The sequence below is a fragment of the Antechinus flavipes genome, chromosome X, assembly GCF_016432865.1.
Source record: "Antechinus flavipes isolate AdamAnt ecotype Samford, QLD, Australia chromosome X, AdamAnt_v2, whole genome shotgun sequence".
Classification (NCBI taxonomy): domain Eukaryota; kingdom Metazoa; phylum Chordata; class Mammalia; order Dasyuromorphia; family Dasyuridae; genus Antechinus; species Antechinus flavipes.
The window spans coordinates 62051321-62079190 of record NC_067404.1 but is presented as its reverse complement, the minus strand read 5'-3'; the positions used below and the strand labels follow the sequence as shown (position 1 = coordinate 62079190).

At 38.7% G+C, this 27870-nt stretch overlaps 1 long non-coding RNA gene across 1 annotated transcript in view; it reads left to right on the top strand.

The window, feature by feature from the left end:
• Window positions 1-27870, top strand: part of LOC127542530 (uncharacterized) — a 154431-nt gene that overhangs the window by 99043 nt on the left and 27518 nt on the right. Inside the window, exon 2 of the long non-coding RNA XR_007948711.1 lies at window positions 21836-21984. This is a non-coding gene — a long non-coding RNA (uncharacterized LOC127542530). The remainder of the gene's footprint in view (window positions 1-21835; window positions 21985-27870) is intronic.

The following is a 27870-nucleotide window of genomic DNA, read 5'->3' as shown; positions in this document are numbered from 1 at the left end:
TTTTTTTTGGTGGGGGTGCATTATCCCACCACTCATTTTCTTTCTCCTGACCTTTTATTGGTGGGTATGTCCCTAAGGCTTAGCATAGGCTCTGTCAGCCTCATTGCTGGGAGATATACTTAATTGTGACCTTTCCCTGAGTAACTTTGGTGGGGATGACATTGGCTTCCTCGTGGTTTTAGTCTCCTTGTTTTTTCATGCCTCCCTTGGCTCTGCTCCTTTCTCTTTCTTCCTAGGCTGAATCAGGATGGTCCTTTTGGGGGGTGAGAGTGGAAGGAAAACATCTTTAGAGCTAGATTCTATATATCTGCCTACCTTATTTATATTTTCATGTTTTCCTGTCTTCATGTTGATTTTGATTTTACCTGGTTTCAGTTATTTATGCGCTTTTCCTGGAAAATGCCGAGTATGCTGCAGTAATAATATTAGTTTTTGGCCTCCTCACCCATTCTCATTTTGTTTTCTAGCTACTCCACAACCTGCATTCTATGTTAATTAACCATACCAATAATGGCAGTAGAATTTGACTTATATACACAGGGATTTCTCTATAAGGCAGTTCTAAGAGTCCATGCTGTGAGACCACTTTATAATGAGTTTATTTTGGTATGTCAGTAACTAAATCCTTTGGGAGGGAGTGCTAGCTGGACCTACCTTACAGGTCTGTTCATTAGTGAATAGTGTTAGAGTGAGGTATCAGGGTAGTTAGCCTTAATTAACTCATTTTGATCCCCAAGAGAGGGGATTCGCAGCATCCCATTTAAATGAATATGTGTAAAAGATTCCAATATAGTGTGCTCATTAACCTGACAGTATTATCAGCATCATTTTTTTAAAGCATTGGATTAGTTCTTATAGCAGCCGGTATTCTTAGAGTCTCGTGACACAGAGTGACATAACTGAAAGCATACTTATTGCACTTGGCCTCAGGACACCTGGGTTCAAGGATTGGCACTGCCACTCATTCACTAACTTTGTGATCTGAAATGAATCATTTCATCTCTTTGAGCCTTAGTTTCTTAATCTATAAAACGAGAGACCAGACCAGCTTATTGCATGTTTTTATTTTAAATATTTGGTTCAATTCATCATCATAACATCTTACTCAATTAAAATGATGCCCATACTTTGAATGGCTTGGTGTAGTTGGTGAAGGAAGATGCTGCCATTTGGGGTTCCTTGTTTCCTCTGACTCATTCTTACAGCTAAGAGTTTTGTAGTAGCAGCTAACCAAATAGGTTCATGGAGAGGGTTTACATTCCAGATTTAGAGCTGAAAGGGATCTTAAAGATCATTTAGTCCAACTTTCTCATTTTCTGTACGTATTTATTTCCAGACATGCTCAATAAAGAAGGTAGCTCTTTGGGTGTTGTTTGTGTGAAGTATGGATGAGCACACTAAGTGGAGCAATGATGATGAGGAGGATGAGGATGTGACTCTAGAGAGGTTTTTTTTTTTCTTTCCAAATTCCTGATACCTTTAGCTCATATTCTGGTAGCCAAGTTAAATGATTTTGAGCTTTGTGCACTCTTACTATTGTCCATGTTCTGTGGCTGCATGTATCCAGAATGAGGAAGGCCCTTGATTCCTTGTGATATGAGGATCAGTCAAAGGAACTGGGGTTGTGTTTAGCATGTAAAAGAGAAAACTAGCTGGGGACAGGAAAACTGTGGCTATCTGTGGTAAAGGGATTATCTTTGTCCTGTTTATCCCCAGAGGGCTGAGCCAGGAGCCATCACAGAAGTAGCAGGGGGCTGCAATTGAAGCTTGATAAAACCATCTGAGCTGTCCATGGTGGAAGGGACTGACTGCCTTGAAGAATTGTGGATTCAGCCTCATTCGCGATCTTCAAGCAGGAGCTATGCAACCACTTGTTGGATGTGTTAAGATAGGCATTCCTATGGGGTTCAGGTTGGATTAGGTGGCCAATAAAGTCCCTTTTAGCCTGCAGATACTGTGATTCTGCTCGCCATGTTTGAACAGTATGGAGTAAATGGAATAAGTTCAGCACTGGTAATCAGAAGATAGGGGTTTGAGTTTGAGCTTTGACAGTTCTACTTGTGTAACCTTGGACAACTTTCTTAACCTCCCTGCCCCTCAGTTTCCTTATTCATAAAATGAAGGGGTTGGTCTTCGATGACCGTTAGGATTTCTTTCACCCCAAATATTCCTTTTCTCTATAGGAAAATAAAATAAATGCTTCAGCATCTCCCCCTTTTGATGTGTAGGTGGCTTCTTCATTTGTTCACTACTAATGGAGGAGCCATTCTCTGGGCCCAACTTCAAGTCCCATCCTATTAAGTTGGGGGAATTTATTGAGCATTTATTATGTTGCCTGCCTAAGTTGGCACATAAAAGAGAAGCATAAAGCGTAGTCATTTCTCTCAAGGAGTTTACGTTCTCATCAGAAAGACAAAGTCTGCATATCCTAAAACAAGTAAACCTGCCCCGGTGGTATATATATAATAATCAGGTGTTGGAGCATGGTGTTCAGTCTGACTGTCATAGGAGTTCTGGGATGGGATCAGTCCTAGGGGACTAAGTCCACATGTGCTCTACTTGGCAGAATACATTTGATGTTTTCAAAAGTTGAATTTTTTTTTATACTGAATCTTGCAAATGCCCTTAGAATAAGCATTTCCATATAGAAAACAGATCACAAAAGAGGACTGCCTGTAAAGCAGCTCTAGTTGTCCATTTTGCACACACCATTTGCTTTGTTAAAAACTAGATAGTAAATTCACCCTTTGCTTTGAAATTTGTCCACTTTATGTGTACTATCTTCTGATCTACCTTCTCTACTTTTCTGTGTGCTTTTTAAATGTCAAGCACCCAACTCTGTTTTCATCTTCTTTTTCTTTCCCTATCACCATTACTATCTTCCTTCTTACCCCCGCTCCCACCCCAAATAAAAAGAGGAGAGCCAAGAAATTCTTGTTCATAGATAAGCAGAGTTTAGCGCCCCCCCAAATCTACCCAGTAGCCCCATCTAAAAATGTATTTCTCCTTCCACAGTGTGAGTCCACCCCCTCTGGCAGGACGTCTCTAACCGCAGTATCCCAGGCCCTCCCCTCTGGCAGGAGGCAGCTCATTTGCTTGATCCCAGGCCCTCTGGCAGGAGGTGGCTAATCCATTTCTTCCCAGGCCCTCTGGACATGGGGCCAGCTGCTCTTTTTCTTTATAGGGTTATTGCCATTCTATAAATTGTTCTTGCTTTGCTCGCTTCACTCTGCATCGGTTCCGACTTCCCAGGATTCTCTGAAATTATCTCTTTTGCCGTTTCTTACAGCGCAATAATAGCTGGCTAATAATAGCTATTTTACCATTTCTTACAGCGCAATAATGTTCCATTACGTACCTATAACACAATTTATTCAGTTTTTCCCTACTTAATGGGCACCCCCTCAGTTTCCAGTTCTTTGTTACCTTTCCCCCCCTTTTAATCCATACTTTTGGATCAAGAAATTTGTTTCACTTGTGACTAGTCCCTCCCCGATATTATCCTCTCCTTTAATTCCGCCCCCCAACTGTTTCTCTGTTGAGTTTGATATATTTCAACCCCAAAGTCTTTGTGTGTGTGTTCGCTGGGTTGAGCTGAGAGTGAGGTTCAGCTGATGCCTGCTGGCTCTACCCCTTCTTCCATGTTTGTATTCTCTTCTCCCACGCCCCAGGTATGAGAAATAGCAAGTCCCACCCCTTTCTTTTGCCACTAATTGTTTCCTTTTATTCTCCCCTTCTATTCCCCCTTTAAAATCCTGAGGACAAAACCAAACCACCTCCAGGAAGGATCTCTGCTTTTCTTTAACATCTTCTGAACCTTTTGAAGACATTAAAATTGAAGGGATACTTGCTTCTTCACAATAGAATGTTAGCTCTCTAGCATTGTATAACACTTTCCAATTGCTCTTAATAAATTTATCTTTCTCTGTTTCTCTTGACCCTATTGCCACTCCTACCCCACCCCCAGGATTATACTCAGCTTTTCAGGATAAGTTAGCCGTGGTTGCGAGCTCCTATCTTTTTGCTTTTTGGAGTATTGTAGTCTGAGATCTATTTATGATGCTAGTAGAAGCTTTCCTATCTGGTAGAACCCCGATATTGGGTTCTCAGTATCCGTATTCTTTCCAACTGCTTGCATTTATTTGCTTTTTCTTTCTTTAATATGAGAGCGCTAGATGTGGCCTATTATATTCCAGTAACTTCCTTTTGTGGTTTCTGTAAGGTAGTGCAATATGAGTAGGTTCTATCTTTACTTTCCTTTAATAGAGCTGAGAAGTTTTCACTTGAGATTTTTCAAAATATAGTGACTAGCAAAGGGAGAGGATGTATCAGAGTGTCTGTCTCAACTTCTCACTCCTCTCCCTATGGCCACATCAGTCCAGTAGTAGTTTTCAATGGTCAGAGCAAGCAGATAATAGAGCAAGGAGCAGAAAGGGACTGGCAAGATGCCAGGGGTGGGGGTGGGGACAGGGACTTGTCTCAACTCAGCCACACAGTTGGGTCTCAGACTATGGGTGAATTCCAGTTCCTGGCCCCACCCCTGTTTATATTTCCCCACTCTTTCCCTTCTGAGTCCCATAGACAAGAGCCCCTGGTCAGCAGCACCCAGCAGAGATGCAGCAATTGGAGAACCAGGGCTCATGGCATAGTATAAGGCAGCAATTCTCAAATCTCCTTCACACCCTTCACCATTATTGAGGATCCTTTTGTTTATGTGGGTTGTAGTTCTTGATATTTATCATATTAGAAATTATGTGATAAGTTTTTCAAAATATTAATTCATTTAAAAATAACTGACAAACCCATTATACGTTGACATAGCTATTTCAAATGAAATTATTTCGGGTTTCCAAAGTCTGAAAATTTAGTGAGAAGAATGGAATTATTTGACATATTTTTACAAATCTTATTGTCTGGCTTAAAAGAAGATAGCTGGATTCCCATATCTACTTCTGCATTCATTTTGTTGTGATATATTATTTTGGTTGAAGTACATAAAGGAAATCTAGCTTTCTATATAGATAGAGTTGGAAAAGAGGCAAATAATGTTTTAGTATTATTACAAAAACAGTTTTGTTCTCACAGCTTGTCTGAAAGGATCTTGGTAGCTTCTAGAACCCACAGAACTGCCTTTGAGAATGACGACTGTAGTGAAAAGAATACTGGATTGGGAAACAGAGAATTTCAGGGAAGGGCTTTATTCTGCTCCTGACTACCTGTGTAATCTTAGATAAACGCCATTGGTTTTCCTATCTATAAAATGAGGAGTTTGGAGAATGTTATCTACAAAGTCTCTTCCAGTTCTAAAAGCTATCATCTTATGATAATGAAGGGATGCTAGGATTTGGGAAGGCCATGAATAATGGGGTTGAGGGGAACTTCATCAAAACTCTTAGGACCTTAGGGCCATGCTGTCAGACCTTTCCCAGGGAGCAAAGCCATCTAGTAAACTACCTCAAAAACATGACATTTGGTTTTCTTTTTTTTATCAGAGGAGACCATTTTAGACATGGGGGACTGTCAGAGAAAATGCCCAGAGCCAAAAGATGCAGTGGGTCTCATTTGTGGAATAATCAGGAGTCCGAGGTTACTGGATCAGAGAGTAAGAAAAAGAAAACTTGGAAAGGTAGGAGGAGGCTAGGTTATGAAGAACTTTGAATGTCAGAGAATTTTGCATTTGCTTCTACAGGTAATAGGACATCAATAGGTTGCATTTTTGGATATTATAATTTGCATGTTCTGCATCATTTTCTGCTTGTTCATTTCTTTTTCCACATTAGTTTTTGAATTGGAATTTTATGTCAGGACCAGGCTCTAGCCCTATGGACCTTTTGCACAGAATGGCTATAATGTCTTATTTGTTCTCAAAATTTGGTTTCTGCTCGGACTTCTATCCTTCAGGGTTAGAATCTCCTTGAGATTCAAAGATTGCATCTTCATGGCCTTCTCTGGCATCTCAGGATCTCTGGGTAATGGATCTAGTGTGAGCCCTGCTATGCCCAACCTGGTCAATGTAGTTCCTGGTGGCTTTAAAAGTTCCAGTTGTGGGTTCTGATCACCCTAAGACTTATTCTGGGTGGCATTCTGTTCTTATTGTCTCTGGATGTTACCTTTGCAGGCTGCAAGTATTTTTGGTTGGACTCTGGTCATAATAGGAAGCTTCCCTCTTGTTCACCTAAATGTAGGTGCCAGCTATGCTGCGAGCTCCCTTTCCTATTGCCTGTGGGTTACTGACTGACTTTTATGTCATTGTATAGGGGATAAAGTCTTTTCGTAGTTTACTTACTCTGGTTTCTCCTCATTTTTTAAAATCATTTAATCTGATTTACAGCGATTTGGAGGTATTTGTTGAAATAGGTGTTGTGGGAGAACTGGGCAACTTGCTTCCCTCTACTGAGGCTGCCATTTTGGTTGGAAGTCCTAAGCAAGTAAATTTGAAGAAGGATTTTTTTTGCGGGGGTATATGTATATGTGGTTTGTGTATGGGACATGTGTGTGTATGTATGTGTGTGTGTGTGTAAAACGCGCACGTGTGTGTGTATCTTCTAGTTGCCTAGAAGAATTTTCCAGGGCAATCAGAGTAAGCCAAACTGTTCCTCATCTCAGGTGGCCCATTTCTATGGACAAATAATTAGTAGTAAATGGAAAGGAGACGTGTTCATCAATGGCATGATAAATATCCAGCTGGCCTCTTTTCAGGAGATCTACCTCTAACATCTATAGGCTTTTTGACTCTGAACCAGACACTTAATCTTTTGGGGGGCCTCAGACAACCATTGGCATTGTAAGGTACACAACAGTGGGCCCTGGTAGAGAAGCTCCCTTACCAAGTATTCCCTTCATTGGTTAAATCACCTTGTCTGGTCAAGACAAACCAACAAAGAAGAATTGAAATTGTAGTGGAAAGGGGCCAGTGAAGCTACAAGTGCCAAGGTCTCAGTAAATGTTTTAACCTAGAAACCAAAGGAAAATGCCCGAAACAGAACAATTAAAGATTAAAGCCAAGACTATATAACTCCCTCCCCATACTCATTTGGGGATTATCGTTCAGAAAATGTAATATTGCTTATGAAAATGAGCCCAGGAAAGGATGAAGGTATGACTGATTGAAGAATGAATCACTATTTACCTTTCTGTTCCTGGGAATAAAATAATTATTTGATCACATATTGCATTTTGCTCTAAAGCTCCTTATAAAAGCTAAATCTTCTGTATTATAGAAATTACTTCAAAAGTTAGGTGGTTATGTGATTTGGTTATGCCTCCTTGTAATGTGAGTAATGAATGTAAAGCACTTTGTAAACCTTAAAGTGCTATATAAATGTCAACTCTTATTATTATTATTAATAATAATCTCCAAATAGTTGGCTTAAAATCTAGTCCACTATTTGAAGTAGTTTTAATGTCATTAGACTTCATTATGCCATCATCTAAAATAGGGTTTTTTCCCCTAGTATTTTTTGCTAGGGTGAGGAATATAGAAGTTGTTGCACTAAGTTGACTTCCCAGCTATACCTACATGTTCCCATGTGCCCGATCCTTTTCTAGTTCCTCTTACTGCATCTTCTCCTCCCATTAGAGTATAAGCTACTTAACTTGATTTCATTTCTATTCTCACTGCATAGCACAGTGCTTGACACACAGTCAGACCTTAATAAATGTGTTTTTTCTGTCTCTCTCTCTTCTATTTCCCTTCTCCCCTGCCTAAGCTTAAAGTTGAGTGAGAGAGCATCAAGGTGAATCAGCTGAGGAAGACATGGTGTGAGCTGTGCTTAAATTTTCATAGTTATGGGAAGTAAGAAGATCTAGGTTCCAGCCTCAACTCTGCCACTTCAAAGCTGCCTTTGGAGCTCGCTGGCTCCGTGAGTACAGACTGAACAGATCTGATCTCTTTCCATTTAGAAAGCTACTATCTAGATGCTAAAACTTCTCTCCACACCATACATCTCGCTTGATACTCTTATTAGCTTGCTTTGCTTAAAGAAAGGCCTTTTGCCATTATGTGTTCCCTGAATTTGGTGTTGGAAGGGAAATATAGAATGCCCAAATATGTCATACAGTTCCTTCTGAGGGTCTGAGGTCTGCTGATCAGCTCTAGCAGTGAACTAAGGAGCATTTTCTTCTCCTTTGGATCTATCCTTTGGGGCCAATTCAAGAATGGCTGTTTGAAAATATATTTTGAGTCGGTTTTATGTCTGTCCATTGCAGGCAGGGAGGTTACTGGCCTATTGAATGACCTATTGAAAAGTTTATTAAGCAGGCTGAACTCTAAACCAGAATGAGACATTATAATTGGTTGAATCTTTCCCTTTTCTCCCTCCCCCCCCCAATCAAAACCCAGCCCAAATAGTTATTCTGAGCCTAACTGTTAATTAATTGTAAGATTCCCTCCCTTTCCCATCCCAGCTCCTAACTTGAACTGCAATCAGTGTTCCATAATTTTTAAAGGTTTATCAACCTGTAGCAAAAATGAAATATCAAAACATTCTACCAACTGATTGAGGCTGAATCAAACATATTTCCATTAGTTTGAAATCCTGGCAAAGAAGAAAACAAAATTATAAAGCTAATGTTAGATTTATTTAACAGTGTTAGATTTCCCAATATTGTCCCAAATATTTTTCTCTTCTTTTTCAGTTTTTGTTAGAATATAGAATCCTGGAACCTAGATACCATCTAGTCCAACCTTCTGATTTAACGGAAGAGAAAGCTGAGGCCCAGAGAGGGAAAGTGGCTTTTCCCAAAGTCATACTAGTAGTTACAGAAATGGGTTAGCAGTCCATTATTCAGATGCCTGCCAGAATTCTTTCCCCTGTACCATGCTACTGACTTAAGGCAAACAACCCTATAAATGACTCCACTATTCTGACCAGCCAAGAAGTGGCTTGTGAATTAGAATGAAAGATATTCTAGGAACATTAGAACATTAAAAGTGAAGTGTACAGAGTAGGCATTCAATCAATATTTGTTGAATTGAGTTGGATTCCATCTCACTTGTGGTATGTTCCTCCAATCAGAATGTGAACATAAAAATTCCATGAGGAAGAAAAATGAAGCATATTCCCTGGAGCCAGCTCATATTTGCTTTCCCTTTATTGGTGTTTCCTTAATGGTTGAGGCTCTTCAATCCCTGTACTTAACCTTATGCTCCAAGGGCTTTTGTTCAGAGTCAACAGAGATGGTTCTCTCTCAGTGTCAGCTTCTATCTTTGCAAGTTCCAAAGGAAATGTGGGCATTTCAGAGATATTCCATAGCTGGACTGAAGTGAAGGTAATGTATTAATGTAGTTAGAAATGCTATTTTAGATATGTTAAGGCAGGCCCAAATACCAAAACTGGCCTTGGGACTAGCTCGAGTCCAGACAGAGGCTTGATTCGCCACTACAGAAACCTAGGAAGTTCGAAGACCCAAACCAAAAATTAAGTTGTGAGCTATCAGTGTGCTTTAAAGAGTGGCTTTTGAAAAATTGGCTTAAGAATAATTGTTTAAAATGCTTTCAGTGTTACTTTTATTTTTAACCATTATGTTTTTGAGAAGGTAGGATTCAGTGGAATTCATGAAGGAAGCCAGAGAATCTAAGATATGGAGGGGAGGAAAGAGAATACTAGAGGGTAGTGTTTTTACATAGTGGTTAGGGAGATGGACTTGGACTCAGAAGAACATGGGTTCCGATTCCATCAGATACTCACTGTGTGACCTTGCCCAATAATTAAACCTTTCTATGCCTCCATTTTCTCACCTGTAAAAATATGACTTAATGACATTTATGTAAAGATCAATATCTACTGGTGTTCTTAGTGTGTCAGCTAGGATATTCTCACCCCTGCCCCTCTGCTGTATGACATAGGCTAGGTTTTTTCTTAAGATGCCGCCAAAACTTGATGGACTCATGAGTTGAGTCAAGCTGATCCTGCCTTGGCAGATTTCTGGTGGCTTCTGGTGATGTTGCTAAGGCTTCCCGGTCACTTCAGGGCATAAAACATTCAACCAGGATCTGACCTGAACCCTCAGACATTGGTAGGTGGTATCTTAAGGCCTAGTAATTTGCCACAGCCTGCTCCGATGACCAGATGCTGTTTATATGGGTGTATTGATGGGAGGATGCATGTTCCCAAACTAAATGTTACAATATCCTTGTTGTAAATTCTTCTTAGTTAAAACTAAATAAAACTCTTTTTTTATTAGAAAAACATAAGGATTTTAATATAATTTAATAATAATGATTTAATATAAGAACATTGATCTCAGGCAAATTTAAAACTTTTTTTAAAATTTATTTTATAATAACTTTTTATTGACAGAACCCATGCCTGGGTAATTTTTTACAACATTATCCCTTGCACTCGCTTCTGTTCCGATTTTTCCCCTCCCTCCCTCCACCCCCTCCCCTAGATGGCAAGCAATCCTATACATGTTAAATATGTCACAGTATATCCTAGATACAATATATGTGTGCAGAACCGAACAGTTCTTTTGTTGCACAGGGAGAATTGGATTCAGAAGGTAAAAATAACCCAGGAAGAAAAACAAAAATGCAAGCAGTTTATATTCATTTCCCAGTGTTCTTTCTTTGGGTGTAGCTGCTTCTGTCCATCCTTGATGAATTGAAACTGAGTTAGACCTCTTTGTCGAAGAGATCCACTTCCATCAGAATACATCCTCAAACAGTATCATTGTTAAGGTATATAATGATCTCCTGGTTCTGCTCATTTTACTTAGCATCAGTTCATGTAAGTCTCTCCAAGCCTCTCTGTTAAATAAAACTCTTAACGTTAATTTCTGAATGACCTACAAATGTCTTATTTCATTCTAATATCACTTCCTTCTTAGGGGCCTTGGTGGAAGCTTCTATGGTTTGGCCAGCAAATAGTCCAATCTCAGCTTCCATATTGGCTTGCTATTTTATACAAAAACTCTCAGGACCTAATCTGTCCCCTCAGTGAATCCAAACATGCCTTCTATTTGACAGTATTTCATTTCATCCAATGGCTTTCAGGGAATTCTAAATTAGTTAATGACTTTTCACACTTACTTTAAGGCCTTTGATTAATTGATACACTATAATTTGTTCACATTTAGTTCACACCTCTAATTGATTGTTCTCACCTGACAAAAATTTCAAATATAGAGTCTTTTCATTTATTATTTTTTCTTTTTTTAAAGCTTTTGATTTTCAAAACATGTCAACATTCACCCTTGCAAAACCCTCTGTTCCAAATTTTTTTCTCTCTCCCTTCCCCCTACCTCCTCCCCCAGACAGCAAGTAATCTAGTCTATGTTAAAAATGTTTTCACTTTAAATAATGAGAAAATAATTCTACAGTAGTCAGTGATTGATTTGGGTAGACTTGTGAATTGGTGAGAGCACTGTGCATATAAGACTTGGAAGAAAGGTCTAGTCTTTGGGTGAGCAGATCAGCTTTGCTCTGTATTATGGTCAGAGTACATGGTTATCTTAAACTAATCACTGATCCCATGATACACTTGTTCACAAAGAAGAGTGAGAGAATGTAAATGAATCAGAGACAATTTTTGTCCTGTTGATGGTGGATGAGTTGTCTACATGTCCAAAGGGTAGCATGTTATTTTTCAAAGGTAAAATATGTACCAATAAAGCAAGTTAGTATTGAAAAGAAATTTGGGTAGTGTGTGTATCACTTCCTAAGAGCCTTTGTGAGTGCTATGGACCTTCGATTTCCTTTAAAGTAATTTGTATGGAATTGCGGGAGAGACACATCTGGGACAATAAGTCATAGCTTGGTCTATGTGATTCAGTTTGGGAACACCAACATGCTCCAATATTCTATAACTTGAAGTCTTAGAGAACTAGTTATTTGCATCTCATAGAGGGACTTGCTTATGGCATCCCAGGTACAAAATGTTAAAAGTCAGGAATTGAACTCAAGTTTTCTTGATTTCACATTCAGCACTTTCCCCTCTAACACATTTGGATCAGTCAAAAGAGCATTTTCCTGTACTCATTTGGCCTTTGCTATCATTTGTAAAATACCGAAGAGTTATGAATTGTGACAATGTCTTTTCTGAGAAATATTTTGGACTGTGTCCTATGTTGTGGCACCAATTACTTCTACTCTATGGTATTTTGCTTTAAAATGGCTCTTGCGTCTGTGATTTAGCTGCATCAGGATTAAAGAGGATAATTGAAATTGGTGGCTTAGTTGTGTGTCTAGATTTAGTTAATAATTTTACTTCTCAAGGGAAAGAAAGTTTTCTCTTCTTGCTCAGGTAGGAATCACCGAAATGATTCCCACCCTATTTGTGAAAGTTTCCTATGTTATTCAAAAGGACTGATGTAGGTACCCACTTTCTCGCTAAATCAAACAAATGAATCATCTTCATGAGCCATTGACATATGGTATCTTTCCTGGTATGCAAAATGCTTCCACTCAAAAGCATATCAGACCAAGGAAGGAAGACATGGTGCTTGGGTCTGTATGGAAGATAAGAACTGGTGGTTTTTTTCCTTCAAGAAGGGATATTATGCTCTTGATTTATTGTATCAAACTTTTAAAAAGTCTTATGAACCATGTATTTTCACCCCCACAGAATTTCTAGCACAGGGGTCTGTATACATAATGAGAATCCAAAAAACATTTTGGCTTATTTTAGGGTTCATTTAATGTGGAAATCATCTGTTTACTAGGCAAGTTCTGGCAACTACTATGCCAATATGTGGAGTTTGGGCCTCAGGTCATCCTCACCCATTCCTAGTTGTTTCTTTTGGTTATCGCTGAGCTTTGTTGAGAAGTATTCTCCTTTGCCCAACCCAAGTTTGATGTAGTGATACTTGGCAAACAAGAAGGCCTGCATTTTGAAACCAGCTTAATGAATCATATAATCAGGCCACCCTGATTTTGTTGCCTTTTGTTTCATGAAATTAGTACCTACAAACTTAATATAAAATTTCATCTTCTTCTGTGACTAATGGCACCGCAATATCAACATGACCACCACTGAACAGTTCATTAGTGACTGCATAAAGGATATATGTTCTGCCATTCATGACTTAACAAAACAGCTCAGCAAATATATTGTGACTCCATCTTTCAGTATCCTTTGTGCCTCCCAGAAGTATAAAATCACTTGTCAATCTTTGCTGACAAAAATATCCTCATAAGAGCTTTTTGCCCACCTTTAATAAGAATAGAATGGTGTGCATTTTCTGAGAAGGACATTTTGAATGAAGGATGCAGCAAGGGGCCTTGAAATATCTTTAGCACCAAAGTCAGTGAAGCATGCCAGAAGTCCCCCTACCATGTGTTTGTGTGTGTGTGTGTTTTCTAGAATTATATGAATCGATGCTTTTTCTCTCCCTTGCTTGTTTTGCTTTTCTTTCTTCTTTTCTTATTTCTTTCATTTATTCGTTTGGTCTTTGTCTTTTTTTTTTTCAAAAATGTACCTTTCTCCTTCTCAAAATAACACATCTTATTGCTAGTTAAATAGATCAACTCTGATGCTTTGATTAATTTCATCCTGAAATGTTACACTGTAATTCCAGGAAGTACAATGTTATGAAGCCATGTGATTGTAAGTGCTGTGATTCAGAATTAATTTTCTGCTATGTCTGGGATATTACATATATGTATATGTGTCCAATGACACAGTACTGAATAATAGGTTTACTTTGGTAAGCAGGTATGATTGTTTTTCTCCACACTTGGTCTTAGTCGAAAATTAATTTGTCCACAGAGAAATAAAAGACAGGTGGGTTTTTTTTCATGTTGTTTTATGTGAATATATCTTTCTGTGGTAGAATAGGACAAATTTTGGTCTGACCATCAGGAGAGCTTATTTTGATCCATTATGCTGTTAACCAGCTGTGTGACTGTGGAGAAATCCCTTGGCCTCTTTGGATCTCAGTTTTCCCCAGTGTCATATTGGGGGGGGGGGATGAAATGGTCTCTAAGCTCTTCTAGCCTTGACATTGCATGATTCTTTTATACGAACTAACTATAGCAGAGGTGATTATGAGTATAGGTTCACACATATTCCTCTAAGTATAGAATTTCTATATTCTGTAATGATTATTCTCATTAGTATCAAGGTTTTTATGATTAGTACTGTTATTAACATGAATTCAATACACAGTAGGCTATGTGCTATGCAGAAGACAAAAAAAAAATGAACAAGGCCTGGATCAGTAGTTGCTTAATTTAAATTCTAAGGGAACTCTGCTTAGGGAGGAGCAATGTGCTATTACCTTTGGGAGATATATACTTGGGCTGAGGCCAGAGCCTTTGGTTTGTTATAGGACTAGAACTGTGGAAGCTATTAGCAGAACTCTACAAGGGAGCTTTGAATGCTCTATTGGGCCATAGTGCTATACTTTGTCCTGATATTTTTCTGACTGTGAGATCATGGCCTTGCAACTGGCTGGCTGACCTCACCACATTGTTTCCATTCTCCTTTAAATCCTTGTGTTTCTTTGGTTAAATCACTTTACTACTCTAGATCCCAGTTTCCCGAAACTTTTGTGAAATAAGGGGAGTTGGTCCCAACAGAGAGGCAATGTAGTAAAGACACAGAATGAAACATATGTTTTCAACCATGGCCAATATGGAGACTTGTTTTGTTCGATTGAGTATTTATTTTTTAAGTTTTATTTTTCTTTCCCAATTTTTTGAGAATGGAGTAGAGAGGAAGAAGGAAGCAATGTATAGTGTTGCTGAAAGAAAGAAAAAGAAAACAAAGAAAAGAGGCTCAATGAAACATTTTTTCAGAAGTGTAATGGAGGTCTGGTTCATTCCCAGAGTACCTCAAATAATGCCTTTTTGTGAAGGACACTAGAGAGAAGACATCTTTCTACATGGAAGATACTAGAGAGCTGCTTCTGGAAAAATCTTGATGACATGTAAGGGAAGTATGGCGGGGCATATGTAGACATGCTGTGTCTGACTCTACTTGGCTAAGGATAGCTACATATTGAAGAGGAGGTTCTTTTTTTTTTAATTTAATTTTATTTAATAATAACTTTGTATTGACAGAATCCATGCCAGGATAATTTTTACACAGCATTATCCCTTGCAATCACTTATGTTTCGTTTTTTCCCCTCCCTCCCTCCTCCCCCCCCAAGATGGCAAGCAGTCCTATATATGTTAAATATGTTGCAGTATATCCTAGATACAATACATATTTGCAGAACCGAACAGTTCTCCTGCTGCACAGGGAGAATTGGATTCAGAAGGTAAAAATAACGAAGAGGAGGTTCTTTGGCTGCAGAGGTATTCACAAAGTCTCATCAGCTTTAGCTACTCATAGACCTTTTTGGTCTCATTCATATGGGAGATCATGGTGACTCTTTCAATCATGGCTTTTGGTGAAGAGAGTGAAGTAGCCTTTCTCAAGAGTTTCAAAAGGTTGGAAGAGTGAGCCACAGGAATCTAGTACTCAAGATCTAGACTGGATTTTTCAGCCAATGTGGCATCAATGCTTTGGGGAGCAAGGAGCAATCTTTGAAAGTGAAACCACTCTATTAGAAACTTTATTTGGCAATCTTTGGCAATCCGGATATGAACTCAGGGGGACTATTTAGAAACTGAGCTTAATTTCTAGCGTATTCCCACCAAAAACTAATATAATATAGGAAAGAGGATGCTTTCAGACTTCCTAGGAAAGGTGTTAGTATGTTTGTTCTTGTTGTATTTTTGAAGTAATTATTTATGTTCAAAGCCACATAACTATTTAACGTGGAACTGGAGTGCTCATTACTGGACCCCTAAGATGGGAATAACAAAGCCGGGGCGGGGGGGTTGACCCACCGTGGAGTAGAGACACAGGGTTTGAGGAAGCGTTTGGGGAGAGAACCATCAGCCTAGTCCTGGAGGAATCTGGCCAGAATACACATATCAGAAAATGGACAGATTGAGGAGCCAACGTGGTGAAATAGCAAGAAGTACAATAGTACAGTGAGTCCTGCCCTTCTTCCTTCTCCACTCCTCAAAATAAATTTGAAAATATGATATATCCAGTCCTGACTATGAACTATAAGAAAAATAACAGTGATCCATTTTTTAGCCTAGGTTGGCATGGGGCGATAGCCAGAGAGATCTGCAGATACTAGGGCTGGTGTCTGCATAGTATCATGCTGCATAGAAAGACTGACTACCATGGCAAGAAGAGGTCCCATATCAAATCTAGAGGGTTCTGACCTTATGCAGGACACGGGAATAGGTGCCAACTGGTAACTGTCATAACCCAGTTCTGGGTCACAGATCTAGGGCAGACTGAAGAAGGGACCTGGGCCTAGGGGTGATGTTCTAGGGTGAAGAGCAGTCATGGGCCTAAGGTGGTGTGCTGAGTAAGGAAGCAAGTTCAGAAGTAAATAGCAGATTTATTTCTTGATCCCCAGGAAAAGACCTGGCTCATAGTTTTCATTTCCAAGCCAGTCTGAAGCCTATAGCAAAAATAACCAAAGCCAGAATCCCAAAACAAAAGCAGTCCTACAGTTCTGTCATTTAACCAGTGTAGCTTTCTAATAGCTAATAGTGTCTGAGTCCATCAATAATCTACTGTAACTTCACCAGGGTAAACCCACAGGCAGCTCAAACTCAGGAATCTATAGAGTTCATCCTATGGTTGAGGTGGGAGGGGGGCAGTAATAAGATTTTGCCTTGAAAATGCTTCTTTGGGAGTGCTGAAGGCATGCAGGTCCTCATCCCAAGCTGTCTCTGAGATCCTAGAATAATAGCATACTCAATAATGTAGGCAGTGAGAGGACCAATCTAGAGATTCCCTTCAAAAATGTGCCAAACCTGGTCATATATAAAGTGTGAAGTCAGGAAGTAGGTTGAAAGAATAAACAAATAAGAATTTTACCATAAAAAGCTATTATGATGAAGGTATGCTCAAGATACAAATCTAGGAAAAGAGAATGTCTTCAAATCACCGAAAAGCAAAGTCTCAATGAAAGACACAACTTGGGTACAAGTCCAACTAGAATTCTTGGAAGAGATAATGTAGGTATGAAATGTTGATTTCAATGAAATGAGAATAGAAGAAAACTTTGAAAAGAAATGAGAGCTATAGATGAAAGAATTGGAAAGTGAGTTAACAGCTTGGCACAAGAGGTACAAAATCTTGCCTAAGTGATAAACTTCTGAAAAATAGAATTGGCAAATGAAAGATAGACTCCTTAAGACAATAAGAACTGTTTTAAAAAGTCCAAAGACTGAAAAACATAAGAAAATTTAAGGTTTAGCAAGGACAACTGATCTAGATTATAGTTAAGGTTTAGCGAAGACAACTGCTTTGCTAGAACACAGAGGAATAATGTAAGAATCATTGGATTAAGAATCTTGACCCAAAAAAGAGCCTAGAAATCATAAAAGAAAATCATAAAATAAAAATTTTCCTGTCTTTGAAAATTAGAAGACAAGGTAGAAAAATCATCTTCTTAAAGAAAAATCTGTTGAAAATTTCCAGGAATACTATAGTCAAAATCTAGAGCTTCCAGGTCTAAGAAAAAATATTTCAATCAGCCAGGAAGAAAGAATTCAATATCTAGGAGCCAGTTAGGATCACACACAATTTAGCAGCTAACACTTTAAAGTAGTGAAGAACTTGGTACTTGATATTCTAGGAAGCAAAGGCTACAAACTTACAACCAAAATATAGTTTTAAAAAATGCATAGAAGAGAGCAGATGGAGGTCTGGGAGGGATCATAGACAAGGAGAATAGCTATGAAAGTGATATATTTCATTAATGATATACTTAAAAAGTGAAGTATGCTGTAAATCATAGATTCACTGTTGAATGTACAAGCTTCTTTTTCTGTTCCGGTGTTTATATGAGCATTAATCTTAGTTGATAATTGATTTTTAAGTTGAGAATTTTTTAATGGGGGAATAAAAAATAAATAACATAATGTTTCCCTGGACAATTTCTAAGGATCCTTTTAGCTCTAATACCCTGTGGTTCCAAGATCCTATGAATATATCCTCAAGACCCACTCCACACATTGTAGACTAATATTCAAATTAAAATTTAGTTTCCAAATTTTTAGTTGGCCACAATATCTAAAACAAGAGCTCTCACCTAATAGGTTCTTAATGAAAGTTGTATACAACACATAAGTGAATCAATAACTGTTTATTTGTCTTGCTGACAAAGACCCAAGTCTAGGTCTGAATGATATGCTAACATATGGATATTTGGTATGACTTGGTTATGTAGACCCATCCCTAGTAGCTTTCCCAGTCAGCAACATTTCAAAATGTCCAGAAAATCTCTAGAAGAAGAGGTTGAATTTCTGCCAAAGACCTATAGCAGGAGCAGGAATTCCAACTTCAGCTTTAGCTCTCCCTTCCCAGGCTGAGTGAGGAAACCCAAGCTGTTTTGAGGTTTGTTAGGCCAAAGAGGCTGAGGTGATTTGCACTTTTAGTTGAATAATGAGTACTTTAAAGCTTTAGTAAACATGGTAGAAAGAAAAAAAGATTGAAAGTGTTTTTAAGAGTACTTTTTTTCACAGGCCAGAAACCACAGATAACAAATAGTTACTTTAGATTACAGGTAAGCAGTGAATGTTATAGGTACAAGGGTCCTTAGGCATCCTCTGGTCTAAAATTCTCATTTTATAGCTGAGGAAATTGAGGCCTTTAAAAGGGAAATGATTTGTTCCAGTCAACTGGTGCTGAAGGTAGATAAAAATGTGTTTCTCTTGACTCGAAAACCCAGTTACTACCAAACTGGGCTGCTCAGAAGCTTTGAATTGTGGTTGCCAGTCTTTGCATTGTTGAGGATAGTTGTTGGGCCATCCAGAGTGAGAATGATAAGCAGATAAGCTCCTTGAGAACAGGGACAAAATTACAATGTTTTTGTATTTTTCTTAGCACTTTTGGACACCGTTTTTAGTAGAGATTTGATAATGGCACCCTATCTGGGGCCATTTGCCCAACTAGCCAGTGCCAGTGCACTGGTATGTTAGATTCCCAGAGGGAAGACTACTACTTCTCTGAGGACTGCAATTTCTCTTACTGTCATGAGTTCATTTCCATGTCCTCCATGATAGGAATCAAGCAGTTGACATCAGTTAGTTTTTACAAAAGATATATTTATTGAAAAACTATAGGAGGGGCAGAAGTTATTGTAAAAAAAATCCCTCCAAATAGGCTACATTCTCCCCTTGTACATACTAGATATCTGGGGAGAGTGGGCTCAACCTTAAAGCATGAAGTGAGGCACACACAGAGGGAATACATGCAGCTGAGGGGTGCCTAAATCCTTTCCTCCTTTTGTGGAATCCCCACCCAGTTTGATTATGTGTATGGTACTAATTATTGATAAGTCACTTCTTTGCCCAACTGGGCTGGTTACTTACAGGGTGATGGGTTAAGTCCCTTCTGGACTGGGTCAAGCAGGCCTTCCAGCTGATATAATGGCTCCTCACAGGCCTTGACTGACATTCTGAAGCCACTAGATTCAGGTGCCATTTCTCCTCATTCTAATGTACTCTGTTAGCAAATCACAGAAAGGTGAGGGAGAGTCACTGGTGAAACTGAGGTTGCAAACCATGAATGACTAGATGGATAGGTAATAACTATTTTTCCCTGAGACAATTGGGTTTAAGTGACTTGCCCAGGGTCACACAGCTAGGCCATGTTAAGTGTTTGAGGTCAGATTTGAACTCAGGTCCTCCTGACTTCAGGGCTGGTGCTCTATCTGCTGCGCCACCTACCTGCCCCAGTAATAAGTCTTGATAGAAACGGGAAATGGGGAAGTACAGAAAATGAGTGTGTTTGAGGGGAAAGATCATGAGTACTGTTTTGAACCTTTTGAGTTTGGGGATGGAGTAGGGTTTAAGAGGTTCATGAATCTTAGGACTGGATCTCAGGAAAGACTCTATTTCTAGGTGTATGGATTCAGGATTCATGTTTGGAAAGATGGTCTCTCATGATTTTTGGTGAGATCATCAGTCAAGAGCTGGAGAGAGAAGAGAGAAAAGAGAAGAGGGCCCTGGACAGAGACAAGGGGTACAGCAAAGGAGGAAATCGGAGGTGATGTCCTTTGTTGAGACAGAAAGAGGAAATGAAGAGTCTAAATCCTTGGGGAGCTACCAGTATTAATTCCCTAGAATTTAACTCTCATTGAGGTCATGCAGTATAGTCGTCACACTAACAGTGATTTGGTTGCCATTGTCTTAGATCCTATCTCAGAACAAATGAAGCTTTCTAGTGAAAGCATAACATATAGAGCATAGCACATGGCAGACAAATGTCATTGTCTCGGAGGAACAATCATGTTGGAAGTTTTGTTGGAAAATTATGGAAAATACATGAATCAAAGGGGGAAACATATGCAAATAATATTAAGATTCTGTGGGTGACCGATGCATTTTATAGTCTATCCAGAAGTCCCAGTAAGCTAGAAGCAAAGTACAGTAACTACAGCTGGAATGTTAGAGGCAACACAAAAGTAAGCAAGCAGGCGGTCAACTCGTCATTTTTAAAAATCTGCCTTATTTTCTAATAAAAAAAAATATGCTACAGACAATAAAAGCCTGATTAAGTGGAATGTTCAGAAAGTGGCAGATTTCTCATTGAAATGTAATCTGAAGGCTAATTGAAATTTAACCGTTATTGTTGAAAACCTTGCTCTATTGCCTGAGTCCTTTTTCCTGCATTAGTGAGTAGAGTTTGGTGCTGATGGCTGCATCATCCTTTGCTGCATGAGGATCCTTCAGGGCCCAGAAGCCCTCCTTTAGAATAGTAGTTCCTGGGAAACAGAAACATACAAAGTATTTGAGCTAAATTTATTGTTGTTGACTACTAAGTCCGAAAATTTTCTGTAATTTTTGTTTTTATTGTTTAATCACTAATAAGTTATTTTATTTTCAATAGCCTTATTTTGCCAGTCAAAATTTATGGTTAACTTAGGGCTTCCAGTTGGTTGGAGTTTTATTGATTGAGGTCTTATTGTTCTGTGCTTTGAAACAAACTACAAATTAATTACTATGCTCATTCCAAATTGTGGCTAATGTCTATTGTGGAATGGGTCCACATTTTAGAACTTTACAATATGTCCTATAGAGAGTGAGAAAATTGGTTTCTTTGGTAGACACCCTCCACAAAGAATTGAGATCTCAGAAGGTGAAGAGTGGGCTTTGTGAGCCCAATGATGTCAATCATAAGTAGCCTTGGCCAGCTAACTCTGAGGAACAATAGAAATTTCATCTGTACACTAAAGACAAAATTGATCATTTTGATGATAAAATATGCATTGATTACATCAGTGTATCTGACATAAGGAAGAATGTTGTTGACCAGAGAAAATATTTCCGTTAAGTATCTCTGATGTGGGTCTGATGTCCAAGATACATGTGGATTTAACACAAATATAAATATTTCAATAAATTAGTTAGTCCAATCTAAAATAATCTATGATCAAGAGCCAGTACATAAGGCATTAAATAATCAGTAAGTTTTTGTTGATCCTATCAAAGGGTATAAACTGGCATTTTTCAGAATTATAAGAAGAATTATAACTGTTAACAATTATGTGAAAGATTGTTCCAGATAAATAGTAGAAAGCAAGATGCAAATTTAGACAGTACTGAGGTTTTTACTTATTCACACTCAGCAAACTGGCAAAAATCACAAAAAGTAAAAGGGACAGAATGGGTGTAGTAATACACGTCTAAGGAACTATAAATTGCTGCAACTGCTTTGGGAAGCAGTTTGAGACAAGGCAAAAAATTGATTAAAACATCAATACCTTTCCATTCAGAGATCATGCTGCTACATTTATTCCTCAAAGGTTTCAAAGACAGAGCTAAGTTTCTCATAGTAAAAATAGTTATTCTAGCACTTTTTATTACAGGGGAGAACTGGTGACAAAGGAAGTATCCATCAACTGGGAAATGGCTAAAATTGTGGTACATTAGTACCAAGAAATAGAACTTCAAAGAAAGAAAGGATGTAAATGAAGGACACGGAAAAGCGTGAGAAGATTGATATAAACTGATAGAGGTAAGTGAGCAGGAGCAGAACAATAATATATACAATGGCTACGACAATGTAAGGGAAAAATAAATGCCAACAACTGAAGATTGTAAGATCATAAAGACCAAGTTTAGCTTAAAGAAGAGTTGAGAAAAAGTACCCTTCTCCCATCATTGCACAGGTGGGAGAGTGAGGATATATACAGCCCACTGCATATCTTTTTCAGTCAAGGTGGGTGTTATTTCACGGAACTATTTAGTTACAAGGGAAAAGCTCCCTGAGTGGTGAGAGAGAGAGGGAAAGATGTGTTCTCAGAAGTGACTATGATATGAAAGTAAAAAGTTTTGTTTTTTTTTAAATCTAAGAAAGTGACAGCTTGGATATAGAGGAAGTAGTAGAGTTGGGTTGTTGTTAATTATTAATTTGAGTAAGGTCACTGAAGGAACAAAGAGTGAACTTGAAGACATTCAAATAACCTTTTAATTTCTGCTGAATCTACAAAGGATTGATTAAAAACTTGGTGCTCATGAAGATTGAGGCAGAAATGAACTCCACATTGCTGCTTGTAATTGTCTACCTACACATCAAATCAAATCAAACAGCATTTGCTAACAGCCTACTCTGTCAAGCTTATTGTTATTTGTCCTTCCTTCTCAAGCAAGACCATGACATAAAATGCAGATGAATTGGATTGAAGTGGGGGAGGGCTGTGCAGGGTCACCTGCCTCATTTTCTCCTCCAAAGCCATCTGGGTCCAGTGGCCAATAGAGATCAAGGACTGTGCTAGGCCCTGAGGATCAAAAGAAAAGCAAAAGGCAATCCCTGCTATCTGAGAGCTCACATTCTAACAAGGGAACACAACAGACCCACACCTATTTACAAACAAGATACTGACAGAATAAATTAGAGACAATAAGACGAGGGAAGGCACTTAAAACAAGGGGGATTAGGAAAGACTTCCTACAGAACGTGAATTTTAGTTGCAATTTGAAGTAAACCAGGAGACAGAGATAAGAAGATGAGAATTTCAGGCATGGGAGGGATAACCAAGGAAAATACCCAGAGTGAGAAGATGAAGTGTCTTGGGTGAGGAACTGCAAAGAGGTGTCACTTGATGTAGAGTTTGGAGGATAGTTTGGAGGATAGGATGGGGTGAAGTAAGAAAACTGGAAAGATGGGAGGGGTCGGATTATAAAGGGCTTTAAATTTGGCCATTGGTCCTAACTAGCTATGAAATTGGGCAAGCCACCTAATCTCTATTTGCCTAAATTTCTTTAACTAGGAAATGGGAGGGGCAGGTAGGTGGCACAGTGGATGGAGCACCAGCTCTGAAATTAGGAGAACCTGAGTACAAATCTGGTCTCGGACACTTAACGCTTCCTGGCTATGTAACTGGGCAAGTCACTTAACCCCAATTGCCTCAGCAAAAAAAAAACCAAACAAAAATAAACTATAAAATGGGAATAATAATAATGACTATGTCCTGCGTTATTGTGAAAATCAAATGAAATAATATTCGTTCTTAGCACAGACACGTTTGTAGGAGCTATAGAATATAAATGCTATCGTCATCGTGGAATAGACCAATTATATATATTTTACCTGGTTTCAGCCTAAATAATGCTCTATATTCTCCAAAGGGGAAATAAAGTATAAATCATCATTGTAAATGAAAGATTACATGAATAACCTGATCTTGTGTGTGGTCCTGGAAAAGATTAGAAGGTCATAAATTCTAATCTTCAGTCTGTCACTAATTAGTTGTGTAGCCTAGGACATTGTTCCTTTCTTGATTTTGTACTTTTATTTGTTGAATCTCAGTCAGCCTCAGTATCCATATGTGCCAAGTTAGGGGGGTAGAATAGAACCATCATCATAGAATCACTATAGCTCTAGAGCTGAAAGGGATCTCTAAGACTGGCCAGCTCAGTCTCTTTTTTCCAGATAAGTAAACCAAGACTCAATGAGACTAAGTGATTTGAAGTTCTCTAAGGTGCCTTGCAGCCCTAATATTCTCCTTTCTTACTATTGAACAAATGCTGTAGGAGTATGATAGAAAACAGAGAAATCAGAGATAGCAGTTATGTAGCCTAATACTTTTGACCTAATAGCATTCATGGACTTGATGGGGATTAGTACACTCAAATCACCATTTACCTCATAGATTGGGGGGGGGGGGACACTTCTTTTTTCAAGTAGAGACTATAGGTGCTCATTCTCACGGATGAGTTGTAGGGCTTGAAATGGGAGGTTTATGTACCTTGGCTCCCTTGCTTCCATTCAATCTGAAAACTGAACTTCTATCTATTAATTTAGATCTAGGAGTTCATTTACTCACTATGCCAGCAGATCCAGGCCAGAAAGACACCGAGCAATAAGCAGTAAATAGTTGAATTAGAACAGAAACAAATATGAAAACAGTATGAGTCACATTCCTCAGCGAGTACAGATATGTCCTTTTGAAAGTGCAGTTCTGCAAAATGAATCTGGGCCTCAACATCCTGCACTTCAGGCTCCTGGTACTGGTAAATGGAGGCTAGCACAGTCCCAGTCTCTCTGCAGCTAGAATATCCTCCTGGATGGGCCCCAGTCTGATGTCTTCAGTGAAAGGGCAAGTCTATGTTTAGTATTGCCTGGTTCTCCCTGCCCCTGTCCCTTTGTACCTGATGTGTAGCCTGTTTCTCTGTGTGGCTTCTGCCTAGTCTCCTTGCATTCCCTAGCTTGTTTGGCTCAAACATTGCTTGTCCTTCACCCATCGATTTCTTCAGCTGTGTCCTACTTCCATCTCACGCATGTTGTAAAGGGGAGCTACACATGGAAGTCAGCGGCCACACAGCAGTATATCTTGTTCTTCACGTTCGACTCAGTTGATGTATTTTTCTTCAACGTTTGCTTTTGAACAAAGAAAAATCATCTGTAATCAAGTTGTTTGTATTGTTACTGATAATTTTATTGTAGTAAGCTTGCTAATTAGAGGTAGAAGAATTACCAGGGCTTCTTGATATGCTCCTCAGTACATCAGTTGAAGGACAACTAGATCAAGCAATTTCTAGTCTGTAGTTGCAACACTGTTATCATCTGTTTGGTTTTGTGATTTTTAAGATTTTAAAAATAGTCTCTATTGCAAGGATTGCATGGGACATTTTAAAATAAGGGGGAGTTAAAATGAATATGGATTTGAGAATGTCACAAAAATCTCATTAAGTGTAGAAGTGTGGCATGGGGTACAGAGCAGAGGGTTTCAAGTCACAACACTCATGCTTTGTTACATGATGCTAAGCAAGTTACTTTTTCGGGGCCTTGGCTTCCTCATCTCCAGAATGAGGAGGTAGGACTACTTGGCCTCCAAAGTCTCTTCCATTTCTAATATTTTATGCTTCTTAGATAAATGGTAACATTTTATAGTGTCCTAAGTTTGGAGGTGAATGTCTCCACTCTATCCTAATTCTGAAGAGCTCCCCAAATGATAGAATCCATGTATCCCAGTTTCCTGTTTTTACCAAGCCAAAAGCCCAGGTCCAGAGAAGCTAGGGATAGCGATAGAAATGGTACTCCTGTCTCTCAGGTCTCTCCTTTTTCTACCTCTCATTACTGCCTCTTTTTCTACTATGTGACACAAAGGAAATAAGGGGAGATGAACCATTGAAAGTGGTATTATATATCACTGATACGGAATTGATTTCTTGTTGTCTTTTGCTTTCATTCTCCTGAGTTTTCTACATTTGGGCAAGTATTTGGCATAATTAAAAGTTGAAGTTGGGTAAGCCTATTCTTTTGCTTATTGCCAATGACATGCTCAAATGGTGACTTAGAGTCAATGTTTTGTTTGACATGGCTAAATATTTCACTTATGCAAAATAGCAAAAAGAAAACTTCTTACATCTGTCCAGAAAGGCAACACATGGATGCCAGTTCTAGCTATTTCCTTCTTCTCTAACCCGAGAATCTCCTGGAGGGACCTCCCCGAAGTTATCCTAGAACATATGATGACTAAGACTTGTTGACATAAATGGTTCTGCCAAGAATTTTTGCTTGGAATGGCTTAGAGCCTCCCAAGGACTAGTTTTTCTCTCAGAGGCTTTTAGTGAAGCTATGAGACCTTTTACTGTGGACTCTTTGGATCCATAGAGATTACACTCATCTCCAGCTCTGTTTTTTCTTCTAATTTTTCATTCAATGCCCTTCTCTCCATATGTGTATCCTTCTATAATGTATGCTTCTCAAGGCCAAGGCAGATATATTCTGTAGAATCCCTTGCCTGTTAGGTAAAAGTGGCCAAGATAGATTTTGAGTATTCAGTATCTCCTTTAAAACATATCAGTCAAGTAATAACATTATTTGATTTACCACATAGCACTTTGTTAAATGCTTGGATGGAGGTACACACACACACACACACACACACACACACACACGTATGTGTGTGTGTGTGTGTGTGTGTGTGTGTGTGTGTGTTTATACCACATCTTGCCTTCAAGGAGTTTACAAAAAAAATGCTTGCTAAATTATTAAGAAACCATGATATGGTCTCTGTGTTACAAGAAAGAGAGAGATGAAAGCTGGAACCTGAGCTAGGTCTTAAAGGATGGATTGAATCTTACAAAGTGGAGGATGGAGGGTAGAAGAGGGAACAAGGGATGCCAAAGCAGAAGAGAAAAGGAGCTTGCCACCTAGGAGGGAGCAGGGGAAAACTGGCCTTATTATAACAGAAGGTTTATTATTGGGAGTAACATGAGAAAAGACTAGATATGTTGGAGCCCAGATTATGGAGAACCTTGAAAAATGAGGAAGACAGGAGTTTGGATCAATTGCAGTAAGCAACAGGGAGCTACCATGGAACCATTCAAAATTAGATCTGGAAAGAACCTTAGACATCTTTTAGTTCATTTCTTGTATGTTTGTATCACTACTTTATCCAGACAGATGATATGTAATTTTTTTCTCTTCCAAAAAATTGTTAATCTGGGCACATAATCATTTGAACAGAGACCAGAGGCTATACAATATGATTCAGGGGGCTGTAAATAAGTGAATGGAGTGGTTATTTGAGAACTCTGTTGTAGTACATCCTCCTCGTTTTACAGATGAGGAAACTGAGGTCACAGCTAGTTATTGTAAGTCCGTGGTTTAGAAACCCAAGTATACAATGCTTCTTTTCATTGCACCACATTGAGCATGGGAGAGCCTTGGTTGAAATGTTATTTTAAGGAGGTTAATCTGGCACTGACATGCTGCGTGACTCCTATTTTCAAGTTCCAGGTACCATTTCTAGAAGTGACTTTTCTTTCTCTAATTTAACTGTATGCATGTTTTAATCAGAGATCAGGGTCCAGGCTAGCAAAAGTGAATTGCGTGCAGGTAAGGCTACTGTATGTAGTAAAAATCGTCCCCATGCATGCTTGTTTTTAATAATTTTTCATCTATATCTTTTGTTTATAGATCACTTGCTGCTTCCCATCTATCTCTTCCGTTCCCCTCCTCAAGAGCAATCCCTTACATCAAAGAGAAAAATCAGCAAAGCCTATCACACACTGGAAAAAGCCTGATGCTATATACATTATTCTCTGTCAAGTGTTCTTACCTCTGCAAAGGGGTAGTAGGAGATATCTCTTCATGGCTTTTCTTTGGGGCTAATTTGGTCTCCATAAATTGAAAGATTCAGCCATGATTATTGTATAGCTACTATTATTTCTTTTTTCATTGTTGTGGTTATTGTTTTTATTAATTATGGTTATTGTTATATTGTTTTCCTGACCTTTCATACTTTACTTTCCATCAGGTCGTGTTTGTCACTTTTGACAGCACATTAATTTTTCATAACATTTATGTACCACACTTGGTTTAGCTATTTCCCAATCAGTGGGCATAATACTTTGTTCCAATTTTTATTGGTTTGGTTTTAGTGTTTTTGGT